The sequence below is a fragment of the Pan paniscus genome, chromosome 6, assembly GCF_029289425.2.
Source record: "Pan paniscus chromosome 6, NHGRI_mPanPan1-v2.0_pri, whole genome shotgun sequence".
NCBI classification, from domain to species: Eukaryota; Metazoa; Chordata; class Mammalia; order Primates; family Hominidae; genus Pan; species Pan paniscus.
This window is the reverse complement of record NC_073255.2, coordinates 187,402,037-187,411,082: the sequence shown is the minus strand read 5'-3', so window position 1 is coordinate 187,411,082 and position 9,046 is coordinate 187,402,037.

Below are 9,046 nucleotides of genomic sequence, written 5' to 3'. Positions count from 1 at the left end.
GGAGTGGCAGGGTAGAGCCACCAGGGGGTCATAAAGGTCCTTCTGTGATGTGGCACCAGACGGAAGGGCCTTCGGCCTCACCCCTGTGTGCCTTTCCCTGGAGGGTTGGGCAGAAGGTGAGCACCGTTTCTGTAGCAGGGGATGGCAGCCCACACTCTCAGTGACCACAGGGACCTCTAGGGTCATGCAGGTTCTCTCCTTCACCTCCCCCCATACATACAAGAGCTCCTGGATCCCCACCCTTGAGTCCTTTTGGGTTCTTGGGGATAGAAGCCCAGCAAGGATGTAGTGACTTTTTGTCCTTGAGTCTGACATTAGGGTATCCCTTCCCCTCCCAGCCCCAATTTCCTGGAACCCCCACACCCCCATGACTCAAGTGGGGGACACAAAAGAGCAGGAAGCTGCCTTCCAGTGCCTCCACCCCCACCCTGTCATTCAGTGACGCATGCTTCCAGGGGCCGCAGGTCAGCAGAGAGACTAGGGCTGAGGCAGGGTCAGCCGGCCAGGGAAGAGCTTGATGCCCTGGTGGGAGCATGGGGGACTAGGGAAACTACAGTTCCCAGAATGCAGGTGGGGTACACCAGCACTCTCCAGGCACTTCAGGCCAGAGTGCATGCTGGGGTTTGTAGTTCTGTGCCATCTGAGGGGCTGGAGAAAGGCCACTAGCTGGGCATCTGGTCCACAGGGGTCGAAGCCTCGTGATTTCGAGACCTCAGAGACTGAGAGAAAGTTTAAGAAAGAAACGGAAGCTGAGAGACTGGGAGAGGCAGAGACTAGGAGCAGCAGACAGACAGACAAACAAACAAGAGGATTTGTGTTGGCCAGACTCCTCTGAGAAGCAGTGGAGGATAAGGTTGGGGTGGGCCTGGGTGGGGGGCCGGCAGGCGGAAGGAACGGGCTGTGCTCAGAGCTCTGGGGTCACACCAAGAAGGTGGGGTCTGCCAGTTTTGGAGGGTGGAGGGTGAAGGGGCCTCATAAGCTGCTCCTGGACACTAGTGTGCCCTGCTGCCCCTGTCTCAGGAGGAGGGAGATGGAAGGGCGGCATTCAGCCTGGGCTTTGTCCCATGACCCCAAGCCTGAGGCCCCACCCCACCCCACCACCTCGCCTTCCCGGTGAGGCAGGGGATGGGATCCAGCCCCTACTTTTCAGGCATCTTCCACCATGTTGGAGGAGACAACAGATCCCAAGTCTGGCTTCCATATTCAGCCACCATTTGAAATGTGCATGACCAAGGATGACTCATTTTCCTAGGTCCCAGTTAATGGAGCTGTGACTGGCATCCTCAGGGTCAAGGTGACAGGCAGCATCAGATGCTGACATCCTTCTGTCTTTTTTTTTTTTTTTAGACAGAGTCTTGCTCTGTCACCCAGGCTGGAGTGCAGTGGTGTGATCTTGGTTCATTGCAACCTCTGCCTCCCAGAGTGATTCTCATGCCTCAGCCTCCCGAGGACGACAGGCACCCACCACCACGCCTGGCTAATTTTTTTTTTTTTTTGAGACAGAGTCTCACTTTTGTCGTCCAGGCTGGAATGCAATGGTGCTATCTCAGCTCACTGTAACCTCCGCCTCCTGGGTTCAAGCGATTCTCCTGACCCAGCCTCCTGAGTAGCTGAGATTACAGGCACCCACCACCATGCCCAGCTAATTTTTATAATTTTATTAGAGACAGGGTTTCACCATGTTGACCAGGCTGGTCTCGAACTCCTGACCTCAGGTGATCCACCTGCCTCGACCTCCCAATGGGCTGGGATTGCAGGTGTGAGCCACCATGGATGGCCATTGTCTTCTTGCCTGCACCACTGGCTGTGGCCCGTCCCTGTGGCCACCTGACCCCTCCCAGGCCTTCCAGTCCCATCTGGGCTCCACACTCTGCTAGATTCTTCTGGAAAGCAGGGCTTACCTTACGCTTTGGCACTACCCAAAACCCTCAGCCAAGAACAAAGCCACTCCAGCACATTGGCCTGGCCCTCATTTTCCTTGGTGCACTGCTTGAATCCTCTGTTCTAGACAAATGGGCTTTCTCGTGTCTCCCTAATGGTCCTGTGCTTCCCTGCCCCTGGGCCGCTGCTGTGCTGTTCCCTCCACCTCTCCCTTCCGCCTTTGACAAATGAAAATCTTTTTCTTCCTTGAGGCCCAGCCCGGGCAGCTCTGGAGGTGCACCACCCAGGCCTCCCTCTTAGAGAGCAGGTACCTGCTGCAGAAGGTGCTGGTGGCTGACAGCTTCCAGATGCCAGCCTTCAGTCCAAGGCCACGTGCTTCCCTGGAGTCTTGTGTAGGATATAATAAATTCCTCTTCTAAGGTTTTAGCCTGTAAATTAAGTACAATGAGTTCTGAGATCCTCTCCAAAGAACCAATGCATCAGTATGTTCAGCTTTGTTCTTCATTTTAAAGTTTAACTTTCATGTTCTCTTCGTCTCCTTGCCCCTAGTTTCAGTAAACAACCCCCTCCTAGCTTCTATCACCTGCTCCGAACTGAGTCACCACTGGTCACCTGCTCTGACCTGAGTCATCCTGAGTCACCTGTTCTGTGACTGTCCTTCCTGCCAAACTACTTACCCTGCCAATCCGGCTCTTACCCCTGCTCTCTTTAAAATAGCCAGTAACAATTAGCTCAGACGGTGTGGTTCAACCCTAGCCAATAGGGGAACGACACAGCTGTAGGGGCTACCTGCCTTAGGGATAAAAACCCCTTCCCTTCCCTTGTTCAGGTGTGCTCTTGCCATTGCTCCATCTGTGAGATGCACCCTTCTATAGAAGTAAAATTGCCTTGCTGAGAACATTTATATCTGAGTGCTATTTCTTTTGTGGCACCGAAAATTTATTTCTAACACTTAGACAGTAACTGAGCCCCGGGGCGTCTGTGGGCGTACCATCCCCCGCTGGGCTGATGTGAGGCCCTTCTTCTTCCTCCCTCCTCTGCAGGTGTGAGCCCGGCATTGTGGGCCTGATCCTTCCCCTGCCCAACTCACTCCTGCTCCCGGTCCCTGTTATCTTTCTCAGGCATTGCCCCCAGTATTCCTCTTATGCTTCCAACTCCTGGGACTTTGCTTCCTGAAGGACCCAACCAACACAGTCGCAGGATGACTCCTCTGTGAGGTCTTCCTTATGTCCCCTTCTCCATGCTCTCCGGGTGGCTGTCACTCTGTCCCCAAGGCCCCGGGGACAGCTCTTTCTCTGGGCCCTCCTGGTCGTGGTTTTTGGGCAGCTTGCTCTGTGAGTGTGGGTTCTCACTTAAATGAACCTGTGTGCTCTGGAAGACACAGGTCAGTTCCTCTCTGTGGGGATCCTCTGCTGGGTTGAGCTCCTGCACTGAGTGGGATTGCTTCATACATTGGCTTGTTTTGTTGCAAATGTGTGCAGCCGCCTGGGGACTGGAAGCTGTGCTCTGGAGGCAACGGAGAGGGTCCACTGAGAAGGGAATTGGCTGAGGCTAGATGGGTCTGGGTGGGCAGAAAGAAGTCAGTCTAGGTGAAGGGGAGGAGTGCAAGAAGGACCACTCTGTGGCCACAGGGAGGATGGGTTACAGTTCAGTACAGCCAGCACTGAAGGCTGAGGGTCACAGGGAGGATGGGGTCCAGTTCAGTACAGTCAGCGCTGAAAGCTGAGGGTCAGAGTAGGCCTGGATTGGGTTTGAATTGGGGCAGAGGGTGCCATGGCAGGGTCTTAAGAAAAGGAGGAAAAAAAAAAAAGTCAAACAGACAGAAAAAGTCAGAGATGAATGCTCTCTGGACAGGGGATTCCCTGCTTCCCCTTTCTTGGGCGGTGGCCAGTGTTGTCCGGAGTGTCCTGCCTTCCATCAGGGTGCTCTGATGAGAACAGTTGATTCCCCCGCCTGTCGGAGGAGGCCTGCCGTCCCCAGGGCTCTGCCTGGTGCTGGCCTTCTCTATGCCTGCAGCCCTGCCAAGAATGATGCCCATGCGTCTTAGTGGCTGACTGCTCATATTGGTAACCATGTTTTAAAGAGGACTTTCCAAAAAAACAGTTTTCAAGGTTGGAGATTTGGTGTTTGGCTGAAAGAATTTCCATCTTCAATCATGAGATCTGAAGCTGAATGGGCTTTGGAGATGATCTGGTTGGGAACTGAGCCCCCTTGTCCCTGACAGTGGCTGTGTTCCCGCCTTGGGGAGGGCCGGCCCAGACCCCAGGGGTAAGGTGACAGCCTTCTGTGGGTGAGTAGGGATCCCTCCCTGGGGAGGGCTGTGCCCTGTGCCCCCTGCCCCCTCCATAACGCCAAAGAGGCGGCAAATCTTGCCCCTGCCTTGCCTCTCAGACCAGAGTGCTCTGCAGGGCTGGGCGGGGGACGCCTTGACCTTGGAGGGCTGTGCTGGGAAGGGAAGGCCTTGGGCCTGGGGTGTGTGCATGGGGGCCTGGGTGGTGAGGGCAGGGGTGACTGAGCGGAAGTCCCTGACTCTTTATAGCCCAGCCCGGGGCTGTTCAGTGTGAGCTGGAAGTACCCCACCCTTGCACTATGAGCAGCTTCCTTCCTGCCTGCTGGCAAGGACGGGTGGGGAGCGGGGAAAGGAGGGAAGGGAGGCGGGAGCAGCGGGAGAGGGGCGGGGAGCAGCTGCCGCCAGGCCTCCCCCTCCCGAGGATGTAACTCATGCTGAGTGCTGGGGGGCGGAGAGATTTGCTCAGCTTCCAGATTGCAGAATTGGTGCTGAGCCTTTGGTGAGGGCGTTGGGGTGGCTTCTGGGATGCTGAGGGTTCCGGGCTGTGGACGCGGTTGCCGATCTGAAGGGGCTCCTGTGTTGATCCTGGGCGCCCCCTGGTAGCCCCAGCCCTTCTTGAGACAGCCACATGAGGGCAGCAGAGAGCCGAGGAGGAGCGATTTCAGCACAATCGGGGGATCAGACACCACGAAGGGAGGGGGAGACCCAGGGGATAGGAAAGGAGCCAACGGCATCGGGTGGTAGGTCTACACCAGCCATCTGGGGTCCCAAGGTGGCTCATTTGGGCCCACCCCCAGAGGAGCAGATTGGGACAAATCTGCGCCTCCCTGCTTCCTGCACAGACCACATGGGGTGTGTCAAACCGAAGGCTCAGGAGGTAACTTCACATACACACGTACACCCACACACATACATCCATGCATGCATGCACACTTTCTTACACATATATCCATGCATGCATGCACACACATACACATATATACATACATACATGCATGCATGCACACTCACACACACATACATCCATGCATACTCTCTTACACACACAAATGTTTCGGGGAACGTTTGATTTCCCCACAAATTCATAAGTTGAGATCCTAGCCCCCAAGGTGATGGTGTTAGGAGGCGGAGTGTTTGTGAGGTGTTGAGACCGTGAGGGAGGAACCTTCCTGAATAGGATGCGTGCCCTTAAGAAAAAAACCCCAGAGAGATCCCTCACCTTTCCATCATGTGAGGACAAAGTGAGAAGGCGCTGTCTATGAACATGGGTCCTCACCAGACCTTTCCATCATGTGAGGACACAGTGAGAAGGCACTGTGTATGAACTGTGGGTCCTCACCAGACATGGAATCTGCCAGCACCTTGATCTTAGACTGCGGCATCCAGAACTGTGAGAAATAAATTTATGTTGTCTTTAGGCCACCCGGTCCTTGGTGTTTTCTTACAGCAGCCTGAACAAACGGACACACACACATACATCCATGCATATGTGCACTCTCTCACACACACACACACACACACACACTCTCTCAGGGCAGTGGTGTTGAAGGAAGAATCTAAACCTGAAGGTTGATCAAGGCCTGGAGATTCTTGCATTTCCCTTGGGAAGGTGGAAGTTGGTCCAGACTCCCAAGAGCCCCCAGAGGCTGGCAGACCCCTGCCACTGCCAGGGTAAGGTCTTGGGTTTCCAGGTCACTGAGTCTGTCAGCCAGGAAGCAGAAGCGTCTGTGGAAGAGGTTCACCAGGCTCTGCCCCAGGGAGCCCACCTGAGGGCGGGGCAGCATCTCCCTGTGCCCCCTCCCTGCTCCCCAGCTGGGGAGCTCCCCCCCTCACAGTTTTGCAGTTGCCCATGGGTTGTGCATCCTGGGCTCCCTCACTGACCAGCCTCCTCATCTGGGCCCTGCCCCTCCAAAGCTAATTTGGGCCAAGAGCATCTGTGTGGATATGAAGGCTTTCCCATCCGTGGGAACTTGAAATTTCCTCCTTTTTTTTTTTTTTTTTTTGAGATGGAGTCTCGCTCTGTTGCCCAGGCTGGAGTGCAGTGGCGTGATCTCAGCTCGCTGCGAGCTCCGCCTCCCGGGTTCACATCATTCTCCTGCCTCAGCCTCCCGAGTAGCTGGGACTACAGGCTCCCGCCATCAAGCCCAGCTAATTTTTTTGTATTTTTAGTAGAGATGGGGTTTCACCGTGTTAGCCAGGATGGTCTCGATTTCCTGACCTCATGATCCGCCTGCCTCGGCCTCCCAAAGTGCTGGGATTACAGGCGTAAGCCACAGCGCCTGGCCGAAATTGTCCTTTATTCCGGGGATCCAGAGTGAGAACGAGGGGGTTTCAGGGGCAGGCTGAGGCCTCCTGAATGCTCACCATAGGTGCCCTGTCTTGGGCTCTGAAGGCCCTACATACAAAGTCATCCTATCTGCTGAGGCAAAGATATAAGGTTACCTCGGACTTGAGACGGATGGTTGTCAGGGATCCATCTGACAGGCCCTGCCCCCTTCCTGCCTCCTCCTGTCTCCCTCTCCTGCCACCCTCAGCCTGGCCCAGTTTCCTGGCATGGTTGCTGTGGCATCTCTTGGGAATCGGAGCTTTGGGCCTCAAGTGTGCCCAGCATGGAAATTCCACAGCAACTGTCACTGGGATCGTCTGGACAGAACCCTCTCAGGTGCCCCCAGGAGGGGCTGGGCCCTCTCTCCAGACCAGGGTGGGAGGAGCAGGCTTTAGAGCCCCCTGCTGATTTGTGAGATGTGGAAATCCTGACTCCAAGCCCTGGAGAACCTTCAGTCATTGGTGACTTGTCTTTTTTCCTGCTCTCCCCAAATGGATTACATGCCCCTGACTCCCAGTGACCTCCCAGAGGCGTCCCTGACATATTTGCTGTTGATGATGACCTGAGGCTTCCGAGGGGCTCCCAGGAAATGGGGTTGCCAGTCTGTCGTCTGGTTTCCTAAGCACCAGCCCCGTCTGCGCTGGGCACTGCTGAGCCGGTCACTGCTGAGCCCACTTCCTAGAGGAGATGTTGTTCTGCTGCGCGGATCCAGAAGGGGGAGCTCTCAGGGCCTGTTCTTCTTCAGCAGGGAAAGATCAAATGCGCTCTTCCTGGACATTTAGCGCCCCAGCATTGCAATAGGCCTCTGCCGTCACCTTCACACCCTCACTGGCTCTATCTGGCCCTGCACTGGACTGCTGGTCCCCCAGAGGGACAGAGATGAGGTCCTGACCACAATTCTCAGCTCAGCCAAATTCTCCCTAAGCCTTCCTCCCTTGCGAAGCCTTCCCTTATCCTTCTGGCCTTAAAACGATTCCTTCAGACCCTGAAGTCAAAGCATTCATGGTCTGTCCGGGCGCCGTGGCTCACACCTGTAATCCCAGCACCTTGGGAGGCCCAGGTGGGAGGATCGCGTGAGCCCAGGAGTTTGAGACCAGCTTGGGCAACATGGGGAGATCCTGTCTCTATTTTACAAAAACGAATAACATTTTTAGAAAAAGAAAAAGCATTCATGGTCTGCACCACTTCTTAGACTTGGGATCTAGGACTGTGTAACTTCTCTTGTCAGCCGCCATTATTTGTATTTGGCTCCTGTAATATTGTCTAATCATGGGTGAAAATATTGTCTTCTCAACGAATTGCAAATTTTGTAAGGCCAGGGACTGTATTGTATATCATATATTTCCTTAGGAACACTTCTCAGTGGGGGGCACATAGAAAGCTCTGGATAATTGTTTGTGGGTATATCAGGGAGAAGATGGAGTGGGAGACCTGTTTGTTTATTGTTTTTGTTTTTTGAGACAGGGTCTCACTGTGTTGCCCAGGCTGGAGTGCAGTGGTGCTATCACGGCTCACTGCACCTGGGCATGGTGGCTCATGCCGGTAATCCCAGTACTTTAGGAGGCTGAGGAGGGTGGATCACTTGAGCCCAGGAGGTCAAAACCAGACTGGGCAACATAGTGAGACCCTGTCTCTGAAAAAAAATGCAAAAATTAGCCAGGCATGATGGCACACACCTGTAGTCCCAGCTGCTTGGGAGGCTGAAGTGGGAGGATCACTTGAGCCCGGGAGGTCAAGGCTGCAGTGGGCCATGATTGTGTCACTGCACCCCAGCCTGGGAGACAGGGTGAGACCCCATCTCAGAAAAAGAAAAGTTAACAGGTAGCTGCAGCCTTGACTTACCTGGCTCAAGCGATCCTCTTGCTTCATCTTGATGAATAGCTGGGACTACAGGTGTGTGCCATCACACCCAACTAATTTTTTCTTTTTGTAGAGATGAGGTCTCGCTATGTTGCCTAGGCTGGTCTTGAACACCTGGGCTCAAGCCATCCTCCCGCCTCAGCCTCCCAAAGTGCTGGGATTACAGGTGTAAGCCACCGTTCCTGACCATGCAAGACCTATTTGAACCTGAGTTCTCTTCTCAGGTCCTTGGTGTTGGCTGGCTCAGCATCTGATGATCCTTGGGATGGGCTAGGATATGAAGCTAGTGTTGGGTTAGCATTTTTATTCCAAGCTGGGGTAGGCTCTTAATTCTGCCTGATATCAGCAGAATGAACAGCAAAAGTTCTGGAGAGCTGACAGAGCAACCTCTGTATCTAGAGTTCTCTGGTCTCTCTCTCTCTCACACACACATATCTCAAATTTCTTTAGCTCTTGTTATATGTGGTATGTAATCTCCCACCTGGCCTGGTGTGGTGGAAAAATCACTTAACTAAGAACCAGGAGACACTATTTTATGTCCAGCTCCATTTCTAACTTGTGGCACAACCTTGAGGCAGAGTCCTTGTCACTGTGAATCTCTGTTTTATTGTCTAATATATGAAAGTGTTTGCTTCTGGCTCTAATATTTCATAAAGCAACAGAAACTCCCAAAGGAAACCCCAAGAGTT